Below are 14572 nucleotides of genomic sequence, written 5' to 3' on the forward strand. Positions count from 1 at the left end.
CTTTTTGAATATCTGTCCCTAGCCTTAAAGACTCATACAAATAATTTCTTGATCAAAAGAGGCCTCTCTCTTTCCTTGGTGTTAACAGATCACAAGTGATTTAGTTTATCTCCTGAATGACAGGTAGGATATGTCTCTGTGTCTAAAATACCTAGAGTAGGTCTGTGTTAGTACCGTATGCTACCCAGGGTAATTTATGCTGGGCATGTCTACCTGTGCCATTAGGGGGCACAAGAAGCTCCCAGGGCACACTTCTGCACATGTGCCTGGAGTGCAGCACAGTGAGCCAGGTCACAGCAGCTCCAGCTGGCAGGAGGCCTGGGGGGGTCAGCCTGCCAGCCCAGACTGCTCCGACCAGGCTCAGTGTGCTGCGGAGGGGCTGTCTAGGCAGAGTATGCTTCAGCATTGGGCTAGCCAGCAGGCAGGCCTCATATTGAAGCACCCTCATGCCCCAGCCAGCTTGGTCAGCATCTATACATGCACAGCTGCACATGGAGCAGGGTAGTACTTGTATTTGTATTTACAAGTACTACCCTTCTGCAAATTTATTAGTTTTGCATACCCTAATAGGGGTGCATGTGTAGATTCAAGACATTTATTAGGCAATTACATGTAGTTAATTTATTAGTTAATTAGGCAACTGCACAGTAAACATCCGTGTAGATGCTCCCAGTGTTCTGTATATTACCTTTTATAGAGCACCACAAGAAAGCCTATTCCTAGGAAGTTTCCAGACACATTTTTTCAGACTTAACATGATTGGAGAACTCAAACTTCGGGCTTTCTCTCTGAGCCAAATCCTGAGCCTTCCAGTCACTGCACACTGTCCTGTTATTAATTCAGAATGGTTCACAGGTCAAACCACAGGACTGGGAGCCAGAAAAGCGGCAGCACTCCATTTTAACTTTTGAAAACAGAATTTCCAGGCCCAAACTGAAAAACTCCATATAGAAATGCTAATACTGTGCTTCAAGAGACTTGTGGTTTGGGACCCCTCACCTCTCCCCCTGACCGCCTTTTCCCCCTTCATCTCAATTTTTTCTCTATGGGTGCTATGGGCTCCAGGATGGAAATATATCTTCTACAAGGTATCAAACTCTCCTTGCTGAGCATCTGTAATATATCATGGTTGATCCTGGTTGTGAGACTGAGCACCCTGGGAGGTGGATGCTTCATAGAAAATATATTCCTGTTGGCAACTGTGGTCTATAAAGGAAGAATGAGGGCAGGAAACCTCCAAACTATAATTTCCATGAGCTGCTGCTGCATATTTACAAATCAAACATTTTTATTTTCAGTTGTTCATTTTTCCGTGGAAGGTAGACATTGGGAGAAGGAGAAGTGGTGTTTAGTACAATCAAACACATTTTAAATGAAAAGGCAGTTCTGATGAATTTTTTTCTACCAGTTCTAGTAAAAATTTCTCTGAAAAAAGGCAAAAAAAAAAAAATCTGATACAAAAATAGAGATAGGCAAAACTCATAGGCAAAACATTTTTCAGCAAAAAATATTGTGGCAGCAAAAAACTTTGTGAAATCATGATGGTTTCATCAAAAAATGCTAGAAAATAAATAAGAAAAAGAATATGGAGAAGTTGCAACAGCTTGTTTTGACATTTTCATAATGAAACATTTCTATGTTTAGTTTCCGAATTGCTTTTGTTTTGATGTTTCCTTATTTTGTAAAAAAAAAAAAAAATCAAAAAATGCTCAGAATCAAAATGAGACCTTTCTTCTGTAAAACTGAATACTTCGTTTGACCCAACAGGAAAGTGTTCCGAGTTTTTGCTGTGTAGGAAAATTTGACAATTGCTTTGTTTCCGTTCAACCCTAAGCATATCTTCTATTTTTTAGATCTTAACAAAAAAAAAAAAATGGAAAAATTAAAAATTAATTATTTACACAGTTCTATACTAGGCATAGTTCATTATTTACAAAAATGACAAAAACCTAAGAGAAATTTGCAATTGAATACATATATTTGCAATTGAATACAATATTTTTACATAAAAAATGAGCCATAAATCTAACTGCACTTGGCAAACAGATATTGTTCTTCCTTTGTTCCTTTTAAATATCTTGCATATGTAAGAAAATGCAACAACATGTAGTGTCATATAGATCTACTATATATAAAATGTAATCAAATGGATGTGGATTTTATATAGACAGATTGTGAACGAAGCTGGGTGGTCAGAATGTATTGTTACATCCAAGTGGAAAGGTTATATTTTCCCTTCATCTCCTCTGACGTGATCCCATGTCCCTTAGTCAGTGTGACAACACAAGGGCAAAGATTTTCCCCTCTAAGCTGAATTCAACTGCATGCACTAGCCCAATGCTCTTTATGCCTTTTCCCTATCCCATTGGCACCTGCACAGGTCTAGTAGAGTCTTGGCCCAAATGTATTTAAATATAACAAGTATGTATGTGTGATTGCAAGGAAGTCTCTTCCTCAAACTGCTCTGAAACAGAGTCCCCATACTATGTAATGTTAAAACTTTGCTTCTTTCTGGGACTTGACTTCTATTAACAAAGAAGGTAACAATGTTGTCCAGACTAGATACCCAGCTATGGTTGCCTCAGGACCTCTCAGCCCAAACAGTATCTCCTCTCTCTAGATAACCATTCCCACCTTTCTTATATCTGTGATAGAATAACAGTCGCCTACCTCAAAGAGATAGTAATATCAATTTCATATCAACTCCAGCTATAACAATGAGCATTTCAGGCAAACACTAAGCTCTTATACTAGGATCATTTTATTAGCATGTTTTCTCTAGATTGAGCTTTCTCTTCCCCCTCATTTCCTTTTCATCCTCCATTTAATATCATTTCACCCTTCGTCACAGACGAGAGGAAGAGGCGCATTTCATGCAGATATATTTATTTGCATTTGGCTAAATGCATTTGGGAATATGAGTTCCTGTCAGTGAACAGAATTGTGTGTGTCCAAATGGTTGTGAACAGAAAACAAATAGAACTTCTGGATTCCACAGAGTAAAATTCACCAGGTTGATTTTCACTAATGCTATACACATCTTTTTCCCAGTTTTATTTATTCATAGTTGGAAATGTAAGCTGCAAGCAAGATGCAAGAATGCCGGCAGCTATCTCCTGAGTCTGTTTCAGAGTAACATCACGTAAAAAAGCCACTGAAGGCTTCTCCTATTGCTCTGTATACATGTACACAGTGTGATTTCTAGCTTTTCTGTACTCAGACCCTGAAAAATCTAGAAATAGAAATACGAAATTCCATGACCTTTGAATGCTATATTCCACAAGGGGGGAATCTCAGAGTATTTTTGCTATACATTCATTAGAGAGTTGTCAAATCTTGCACTATCTTTGGTCTGACAGGACATATCACAAACTGTAATCCTTTCGCCCCTCTAAAGTCAATGGCAAAATTCCCATTGAGGTAAGTAGGGCCAACATTCACCTAAAATTCTCAGCCTGAAGCTATTTTGGGAAAGAGACCACTGAGAAGATTCTCAACTAGTGTAAGTATCATGGCGGTGTTGAGGAAATGGTCCCATGTTTAACTTCTGTTTCTGTTGAGTTCCCAGCTGAATGAAACCCAAATTCTGATTGGCAGTCAGGGTGCTAACTGTATATAAGCACTGAATAATGAGATAAAAAAGAACTTGGGGATCCTGTTATTCTTAGTGGGCACATCTACACAAGACACTTCGCTTGATATTAGAAATAATTACTATGCAGTAAGCATCACCGTACACAAGTGCAGACACTTACTGCACAGTAATTTGCTCTAATTGGGAGTAAATTTGCTACCTGCAAATGCAAGTAGCAAATTTACTGTCAATAACTTATTGCGCAGAAGCACATGTGTAGATGCCTGACTGGGAGAAAATGTGCTCCTGGTCATATGGGCAGCAGGGGGTGGGAAATTGCTCACTGCCCCTGGGAGCTGCCTGCTGCTAGGGCGGGCTCTACCACCTGGAGCCCAGGTGGGGAAAATGTCATCCTGCCTCGGCAGCAGATCGTTCTGTAATAGCGGGACCACAGCTGGGAGATCTTTATCGCCCAGTCTGAGCTCCTCAGTCATGGGGCCTGGACTGGGAAGGATCTCCGAGCCTGGGCCCCATGACTGCAGGGCTCAGGTTGGGAGATAAGGATCTAGAGTAAACTGCTCCCAGATTATTTGCATATGTAGATGAGCCCAGTTTGTTACAGAACCTCTCTTTGGACTTAAGTTCATTCCAATTTCAGGTTTATGATGAGGGTCAGACAAATTCCTATATTTTCCACAATGGTCCACCCATCCCTAAGTAGAAGTGGAAACTGAGCACAATAATTTTTTTTTTTTAAGTTAGATTTCAAAATATGTGCTGATTCACCAGGCTCTTTATTCCAGGAGTTAATATTCCAGAACACAAGACAGATCAACAATAATGCCCATTCAAAGATCTGGGAGTAACTGGAGTAAAAATGTTATCCTTGATATATTTCTTTATGCAGAAATTTAGAACTGTTAAAAACATTTTGTATAAAATTAATCCCCATGTATATAGTATGAAGTCCTCTCTCACTATTCAGGAGGAACCCATAATTTAAGTCTATCCTAAATACCACTCTTGCTGCCATGCTATAAAGCCAACCCTGTCCACTTGCCTTCAGGTTAGTTGGCAGACAGGTTTGCAGAGCATGAGGTTGGATGAAACACAAGTATCCCTCTTGTTCTCTGGCACAATTTAGCCAGGAGTTCTTCAAGTACTGGCGGCATGTCTTCAGGATGCTGTCACAGGACACCTTTTCACCCTGCCCTGTACTCGTGGCACCACCATTGGAAAGAGGGCAACAGTTTACAGACAAGCAGTTGTCTTGTCTGGGTCTTTGGCACCCTCTTGAGCTCCATATTAGCTAGATTCTCTGCTTGCTGTAACTTGGCAGTGTTTATTCTTTTTATTGCCCAAGAGATCCAGAAGCCCAATCATGGCCCTCAGGGCTACAGGCTTTGGAAAGCTGCCTCTTATTCTTACCTTGCTATGAATATAGTGGTGAGCTGTCTTGTAACAAGAGGCCATGGCCCATTTTGTACTTGATGGAAAAAATTTAGGAAGTTTTCTCATGATTGGCCTGTCTGCTGACCCTTTAAATCTAATGTCTGTCTGTCCATCTTCCTTCTCCAGAAAAGCTGAACAAATTCAAACTGGAAATCAGGTGAAAAATTTTAATGGTAAGGGTCATTGACCATTCAAACAATCAAAGGGTGTATTGGATTCTCTATCTTGTACAATCTTTTATCAACTATTGACATCCTTCTAAACAGCATGCCCTTGTTCAACCATGAGCTACTGGTATCTATTCAACCATCATTGGGCAAAATTCTTTGGCTTGTACCATGAAAGAGGTCAGTCAGAGGGCTATAATGGTCCTTGGTGGTTTTAAACTCTAGAAGTCGATGATCTATTGAGGTCCCTTCCAACCCTAACATCTAACTCTCTGGGTGGGAAAACACAAACACATTATTGACTAATGACACTAAATATTTCCTCCTGCTGCTACAGAGGGGGTTCATGAGCATAAGTTTTTCCAAGGGAGCCAGTTCCTCTTTTCTCAAGTCCTGCTATCTCTCATTTCATGATATCATGCTGTTTCCTTCAATAACCTTCATTCCTCTCCAAAATTCTGTTATCCCTGTTCTCCTATGTCCTGCTTAGGTAGAGGAGAAGTAGATGTTGTGTTTCATTGTAGAATACATCCTTTTTCTATCTAAAATTGAAGAAACAACCTGGAACAAATTGTTTCAAAGGCTTTTTGTGTTTGGTTGTGCTTTTTCCATTATCATTTTTATAGCTGAGATTTCTATGAGGATTCACAGTGAATCATTTTATGAGCCAACTCTGTACCATCTGCACTAAAAGAGTCCTATGTCTCCTAGACGTTACGTATCTCCTTATGGCAGCCTGGACGGTGTAGAGAGATTGCCAAGCCAGGTCACATGCCAGTAGGTCATCACTCATCCAAAAAAGGCGGGCAAGGTCTGGTAACAATTAGGTTCAACCCCCAGTTCTGAATAACGCAGCCCTGTGGCTGCAGATTCTTTACTGCCAGCTCCCCACTGGGCTCAGGAGGAGTCCTGGGATGGTATGTGCCTGACCAAAGACAAGGGTCCTGGCCTCCTTTCTTCTCTCTCTCCCTTTCTCAGTTTCCCTCTCTCCCTTTTCTGTACAGAACAATATGTTTTCATGTCACACTGACACTGGACACAGCTGTTGCTCACCAGGTTTGCGAGAAATATAGTTAAATGTCAAAATGTAAAACACCCAAAAACTTAAGAGAAAGAGGAAGCCACATAAATTACTGTGGATATGGATAACACAGTAGAGACGAAAACAGGTAAGAATTAGAAAGATCATCTGTGGAGTGACTAGAGAGAGAAATGGTATCCTAACTTAACACGGTCACTCTAAAGTCATCATTCTCAACCAGAGTACCAGGCCAGCCAGGGTGCCTCAAGGTGTGAGGAGATAATCCAGGTGAGAGGTGATAAGCAGATAAGACTTAGTCCCTGTCTGGCTCTTCCCATGCCCTCACTGCCTGGCCCTTCTTCAAGGAGGTAAAGACTGTAATAAATATGTTATTTTTTAAAATGGGGTGTCACTCAGTTCATAGAAGTAATGGAGGGGTGCCTCAAGTCTAGTAAAAAGTGACTTGAGTCTAAAAATGTTGAGAACCACTGCCCTAAAAGGAAGATTTAATGTCATTTCACTTCCAACCCTCCCACCCCTGCCTCCACCCTTCCCCCACCTCCAAAATCTAGTTAAAAATAAAAGCTTGGTATATGAGCACTTCCATGCAAATCACAGATCATGTAAGGAATTTCTCTCCAACAGAAACAAATACTTTGAGCTTAATGATGATCTGTTTATCATAACGTGTGTAGGCTTAAAAAATAGATAAACACCTTTGAAATAAAATTGAGACGTACTTCTCCTTACCGTACTGTACCTGGCAACACCTGCTATTAGTGTTCCTCTGTTCTTCTTAACAATATCTGTAACACCTAGTGCAGGATCAGATACATCTCCCTGTCCTCTCTAGAGGTTAGAGGTACCATCAGTTGCTAAAGAATAGAAAGGTAGAACTGAATACTTGGATGTGGATGTCTATCCACATAATCCACTGAATACTGTGGATGTCTATCCACATAAGGCTTTCAAATTATTTTTACTGTGAGGCGTCCTGTAAGCAAATTTTTACAGTTTTGGGGGCCAGTATAGTTCTGCTCTGACAAGTACCCCTTGTACAACTGAAGTCAATATGGCTTCCTGGAATGCAAGCCAGAGCACAATGTTCTCCTTTCCCTGTCATCTCTCTGTGCTTCCTGTGGTTTGAAAGTGAGCCTCACAAATATTAAAGGAGCAATTCGCACAGGCATTGCACCCCTCATATGTCCTTACATGCACATGGCCCTGCTCTAATATAGGTTTCTTCTTCATAGTTTCAGTCTCCCTGCTACCATGAGATGCAGTGCAAAGAGTATATTAATTAACAAGAATATGAGATTAATCAGATCTGAGAGATAAAACCTGCTATTTTGACTGACCCACACATTCTGAGTCATAAAGAAATGATGCATGATCACCAACAGATTTTACATATCATAATGCATTTTTGATGTATACCTATAGTATTAGGAACGGCAGTAAAAGCATCTGGACTGCAATATCAGGTATATGTTTTATTGTTAAGATTCTGATGATATAGTAATACTGCATGAGTTCCAATCCATCATCTATAAATGTCAGTGAGGCTTGCTCACTCAGACTACTATGTTCTATACCCTGTATTCAAAATAGTACCTGCCTGGTGATTTGTAAGTACATGTGCAGGTGGACGGGACTGGCAGAGATTTGCTTATTCCCCTGATGCCACTACTGGAAAGGGGCGGACAGTCAGCAAATCATTTCTCACTCTAATCCTGTTGCTAGACGAGGAATAGGGCTAGTCTGCAAGTTGTCAAGACAACAGGACACCCCAAGGCGTTGTCTTGCATTGCATGTAAGTAATGTTAACTCTGGTAGTTGTTGGCGGTGATCCCTCACAGTCGAGCACGATCACTCGCACAAGTCAAGTAAAGGGTTGTAAATGAGTCCGTTGATGTCTAAGAAGGCCAATCCTAGGGCTGCAGACTCTCTGGCAAATGTAGGTGGTGGTTAAACGGAGGGTCTACAAAGTGTTCAACATTCTCCAGCTCCTGTCCATCAATGAGGATCTTTGCCAGGGGGCTTGACTGGCCCAGAGCAGGCTGGCGAAACACTTTATTTTTCTGATGTTAAGAGTCAGTCCCAGGCACTGGTATGCTTGAGAGAAGCAGTTAAAGGCCATTTGTAGGTACTCCCCTGTATCTGCAACAACAGCACAACCATTGGCATACTGAAGTTCCACAATCTAGCCTAAAGTAACTTTGGTTTTAGCTCGGAGGCAGGAGAGATTTAAAAGGTTCCTACCCATCTTGTACTCAATCCCAATGCCATGTGGCAAACAGTCACTGATGAGCATCTTGATGACTGCAAGAAAAATGAAAAACAAAATTGGTGTGATCATGCAACCCTGCTTGATGCTGACCTAAGAAATGCCAATATTGTCACCATTTTTAAAAAGGGAGATAAGTCTGACTGTGGAAACTGACAAGGTATTGCCCTCCTCTCCATTGCTGGAAAGATCCTTGCTTGAATTCTGCTTAACCGACTGCTCCTTTTTGCCAAGGAAATCCTTCCCAGGTCTCAATGTGGCTTCACACCATGGAGAGGCACCATGAATATGTTTTTTGTGTTCCAGCAGATCCAGGAAAAATGCTGAGAACAACACCACACCAGGTATTATATATGGCGTTTATTGATTTGACCAAAGCCTTTGATTCTGTTAATCATGAGGCTCTATAGAAGATCTTATCGAAGTCTTGCTGCCCAGGGAAATTTATCGCCATCCTAAGACTTCTTCATGACCAGATGACTGCCTCCATCCTACGCAGTGGCTCTCTCTGCTACAGAGCCCTCTGCCATTCAAAATGGCATCAAGCAGAGTTTCATGATTGCCCCAATTTTGCTAACTCTGGTAAAAGAAGGAAAGAAACCACTTTTCTGGCAACTTAAAACTGCTACATAAATTAGCCATAGGTGAACCTGAAATGCTTGGTGCTTTGGATTAAATAAATAGCCAGACCTAGAAACTAATCCAAATGTACCCCAACCTCCTTGGTCAGTAAATTGGCCTGAAGTCTTGGACAAAGAGGCTCTCACATCACTGCTGGGATGTCATAATTCCAGAACCATGCTAGCTGGACTATGTCAAAATAGGTGTGAATGAGCTATGTTCTGCTGAGATTGTCACATTTAGTACCTCACAATGAAGCTCACTCTTAATCACCTGATATAGCCAGCACCAAAGAAATTAATGAGTTGGCCAACTAACTATGTAGATTTATTAAAGCAGGACACTGCTCTCTGCCTTTAATGACTGTCTTAGGTGTGGGCTCAGAAGGCAGCCAACTGAGGCTGCAGAGGCATGAAAATACAATTGCATGAATTACAGCTGTCACTGCTGCCATACCTAATGGCATTTTAGCAAAAGACTCCATCACAGATCTCAAAGGCACAGCAGGCACGTCTGCTCCCTCATGCTGGTTGCAGCATACCCTTCAAATCAGGTGGTGGAGCACTGAATGAGTACAGGGCTTATTCAGTACTGCTCAGAAACCCCAATGCTTTGCCATCCCCAAGGCTTTGCCAACCCAAAGGCTTTGCTTTGCCTGAGCTAAGAATACCCTTATTCAACCTGATGACAAAAAGGAAAATGAAAGGAGTTGTGAGGATAGAAAAGCAATGGATAGGAAACAAAACAGGTTAGTGTGCAGAGAAAAGGAATGCAGTACAGAGACCTTGGAAGAGGAGGGAGAGAAAAACAGATGAAAAGAAAACAACAAAAGAAATAAGATACTATAGATAAAAGGGAAAATAAATGGAAGAGAAAACATAATGAAAAATCAAGCACAGAATGGAAGTGAGGAAGAAAAAGCATGTGCAATGAAATCAGATTAAAAAGAAAGAGTTTGTATACACCTATCTACTCACTGATATTTTAAGAATGGCTCTCAAGATTGGTTGGAGTGTTGTTGGACCCATGGTAGTCCAGGAAATGCATGAGAAGCAAGTTTTTTGGTTTGGGGTTTGTTTGTGTGTTTGTTTGTTAGTTTGTTTGGTGATGTCTTTTATTGGACCAACTATGATTAGGAGAGATGTTAGGCAAGCTTTCAGGCACAAAGTGCCCTTCTTCAGGTCTGGGGAAACAGCTAGTACATCCTAAGCTAAATACCAGATAAACAGTAGCTTGTATTGGCTTTATGTGTAAAAAAAACCCAGGCACTTAAGTGACCCAAATTTATGCCCAAAAGTTTGTCTAATGTCTCTCTCAAGTATACAAAAAATGGCTTTTCTCAAGACTGGGATTTTATTACTACCCCTATTGTTTATTGTTTATTATGTGTATTCTGATAGCCCCATGGCCCTGGAGCCCACAGTGATGGGAAATGTACTAATGCAGAAAAAAGAGAAAGTACCTGTTCCACAGAGCTTGCAATCAAAAGATCAATAGATATAGCTTTAAGTATTTTAATTGATCATCCTCATATTAATATTTTTACTGAAGGAAGGAGTAAGATGGAAGAATGCTGCACATATCCCAACTTCTCAGAAGTGTTGGAGAGGCCAATTAGGGGCCATGCTCTTCTTGACCTGCTGCTCACAAACAGGGAAGAATTTATGGGGAATGTAGAAGGGGTTGGCAACTTGGGCAGCAGCAACCAGTGTTCCCTCTAAGCTGTGTGGCATGCATGGCCATGCAGGCATGCCTGGCAGAGCGTCATGAGCACGCCTGCACAGCAGTGCACACTGTGCAGTTTAGAGGGAATGCTGGCAGCGACCACAAGATGATTGAGTTCAGGATCTGAGGAAAGGAAGGAAGGAGAGCATCAGGCCAAGGGCCCTGGGCTTCAGGAAAGAAGACTTTGACTCACTCAGGGAACTGGTGGGCAGGATCCCCTGGAAAGCCAACTTGAGGAGGAAAGGAGTCCAAGAGAGCTGGTTGTATTTTAATGAAACCTTGCTGAGGTTACAGAAATGAACCATCCTGATGTGCAGGAAGACTAACAAATATGACAGAAGACCAGTTAGGCTTAGCAGGGAACTCTTCAGTGAGATAGGAAAGGGAAGCTTACAAGAAGTGGAAACTTGGACAAACAACTAGGGAGGAGCACAAGAGTATTGCTTAAGCTTGCATGAATGAAATCAGGAAAGCCAAAGTGCAATTAGAGTTGCAGCTAGCAAGGAATGTGAAGCGTAACAAGAAAGGTTTCTATAAGTATGTCAGTAACAAGGGGAAAATCAGAGAAAATGTGGGTCCCTTACTGAATGGGAGAGGCAACATAGTGACAGATAAGGAAAAGGCTGAAGTACTCAATGCCTTTTTCACCTCAGGCTTCACAGGCAAGGTCAGCTCCCCGACTACTGCATTTGGCATCACAGTTTGTGGAGGAGGTGAGTATCCAACAACGGTAAAAGAACAGGTTTGGGATTGTGTCCATGGGTCCATGGGACCGGACGCAATGAACCCAAGGGTGCTGAGGGAATGGATGTGATTGCAGAGCTGCTGGTTATCATCTTTGAAAATTCGTGGTGATTAGGAGAGGTCCCCAATGATTGGAAAAGGGGAAATATAGTGCCCATCTTTAACAAAGGAAAGAAGGAAGCTCCAGGGAACTACAGACCAGTCAATCTCACCTCAGTCCCTTGAAAAATCATGGAGCAGGTTCTCAAGGAATCCATTTCTAAATAATTGGAGGAAAAGCAGGAGATTAGGAACAGTCAGCATGGATTCATCGAGAGCAAGTCATGCCTGACCAACCTGAGTGCCTTCTATGATGAGATGACTGGCCCTGTGGATGCAGAGAGAACAGTGGATGTGACATAGCTTGACTTTAGCTGGGCTTTTGATACAGTCTCCCACAACATTCCTGAAAACAAGCTAAAAAAATACAGGTTGGATGAATGAACTGTAAGGTGGATAGAAACCTGGCTTGATCATCAGGCTCAAAGGGCAGCAATCAATGGCTGGAAGTTTAGTTGGCAGCTGGTATCAAGTGAAGTGCCCCAGGGCTTGGTCCTGGAGCCAGTTTTGTTCAATACGTTCATCAGTGACCTGGAAGATGGAACGGAGTGCACTCTCAGCAAGTCTGCAGATGACACCAAGCTTGGGGGAGTAGTAGGTTCGCTGGAGGGTAGGGGTAGGATTCAGAGAGACCTTGACAAATTGGAGAATTGTACCCAAAAAATCTCGTGAGGTTCAATAAGGACAATTGCAAAGTCCTGCACTTAGTACAGAACAATCCCAAGCACCGCTACAGGCTAGGGACCAACTGGCTAAGCAGCAGCTCTGCAGAAAAGGATCTGGGAGTTATGGTGGACAATAAGCTGAATATGAGCCAACAGTGTGCCCTTGTTGCAAACAAGGCTAACATCATACTGGACTGCATTAGTCAGAGTATTGCCAGCAGATTGAGGGAAACGATTATTCCCCTCTATTCGGCACTGGTGAGGCCACATCTGGAGTACTATGTACAGTTTTGGGCCTCCCACTACAGAAAGCCTGTAAACAAATTGGAGAGAGTCCAGATGAGGGCAATGAAAATAGTTAGAGGGCTGGGGCACATGACTTATGAGAAGAGCCTGAGGGCCCTGGGCTTATTTAGTGTGAAGAAGAGAAGACTGGGGTGGGGAAATAGTAGCAGTCTTCAACTACCAGAAAGGGATTGCAAAGAGGATGGAGCTGGACTGCTCTCAGTGGTGGCAGGTGACAGGACAAGGAGCAGTGGTCTCAAGTTCCAGCAAGAGAAGCTTAGGTTAGATATCAGGAAAACATTCTCTCACCAAAAGTGTTGTAAAACACTGAAACAGGTTACCCAGAGAGGTTGTGGAGTCTCCATCCTTGAATGTTTTAAGACCCAGGTAGCCAAAGCCTTGGCTGAGATGATCTAGTTGGGGATGTTCCTTCTTTGAGCAGGGGGTTGAACTAGATGACCTCCTGGGGCCCCCTCCAACCCTAACTTTCTATGATTCTAAGTGTGAGCTTAGCATCTGGCAGAAGTTTGCTTAGGGGTGCAAGACTGGCAACAAGCTGATTGAGGCAAACAGTGGCAGGCATGGGACAGGTTGGGGGGCACATGGGTGAAATGTTAGTCAATGGAAAAGCCACTAATCCTGTGGGGTTGGGGGGCAGATGGGTAGCAGGACAGTCATTGTTTTCTGCTTTCTGTGGGGTATGATTACAGCAAAGAAGTCATTACACTATTTATAGGAACAAAGACTCCTATAGGAATAAAATAACTTTATTTATTAGGTACTTTGAAAAACAGAAAGTGCAAAATATTGGAAGAAAATGACGGCAGTAGTTTTGATTCTTAGCAAAAGTTCTGGTCCAATCCAGCTCCTGTTTTATCCAAATCATGCATCCCTTATCTTATACATAGGCAACCGTGGAATCTCTGGATCACACAGTATACATAAGAGGTCTAGTCAGGTGCCTGATGAATCCACTTGTGACTGACAAGCCCAATTCAAGAGTGCCAGAGCTTGTTGCAAGTTTCACAGACCCATATATTGTGTGAGTTTACAGCATGCTGCTTTCTTCTTTCTCGCCTTGCTTCCATCCTTTGGATCAAAGCCGCTTCATGGGCAGATGCAGCCAGTGCCTGATACTCCCTCCAGATTGGACGGGATTCTGCAAACTCCTCCCAGCTTTCTACATAGGCATTGAACATCTTCATAACATTTTTGCACATGGCATGGTACCATCATAGAGGGCAAATCCGCTTTCTAGAACTGTCTCAAATCTCAGTGTACAAAATATTCTTGGGGATAGAGTCTCCTCCCATTCTCCTGACATGGCTGAGCCATCGCAGCCTCCTCCTCTTGATAATAATTTCCAAGTGTGTCAGACCTGCGCAATCCAGCACCCCTGTGTTTGGCATTTTGTCTTCACACTTTATTTTCAGGATCTTGTGCAGGCATCTCATGTGGAAGGTGTTCAGTCTCCTGATGTTCCTAGCATATGTCATCTACATTTCTGGACCACAGATCAGAGATGACAGCACGCAAGTCTTGTAGATTCACATCTTCACTTTAGTTGGTAGTTTGTTGTTATTCCATGCACGTTTCTGTAATAGCCCAAAATTCTTAGCTGCTTTTCCAATTCTGTTAGTCAATTCAGTCTGAAGGTCAAGATTCCTAGTGATTGTAGAACTCAAATAGCAAAATTAATTATTTTATATTATTTGTATTAATTCATTATATTAATTCATTATATTGATGATGTAGTAAAGACACAATCTTTTTCTAGGCCTTGTACTGTAAACAAAGGAAAAAAGGAAGGCATTTTTTTTTGGACAGGACAAAAAAAATAAATTTCAGACTTCACCTTCTGTAGGCCCCAGGCTGCAGTAACTTAAAATAACAGACATTTCCTCCTCACACCATCATCTAAACCCTAGCCTT

The sequence above is a fragment of the Alligator sinensis genome, unplaced genomic scaffold (genome assembly GCF_000455745.1).
Source record: "Alligator sinensis unplaced genomic scaffold, ASM45574v1 scaffold308_1, whole genome shotgun sequence".
NCBI classification, from domain to species: Eukaryota; Metazoa; Chordata; order Crocodylia; family Alligatoridae; genus Alligator; species Alligator sinensis.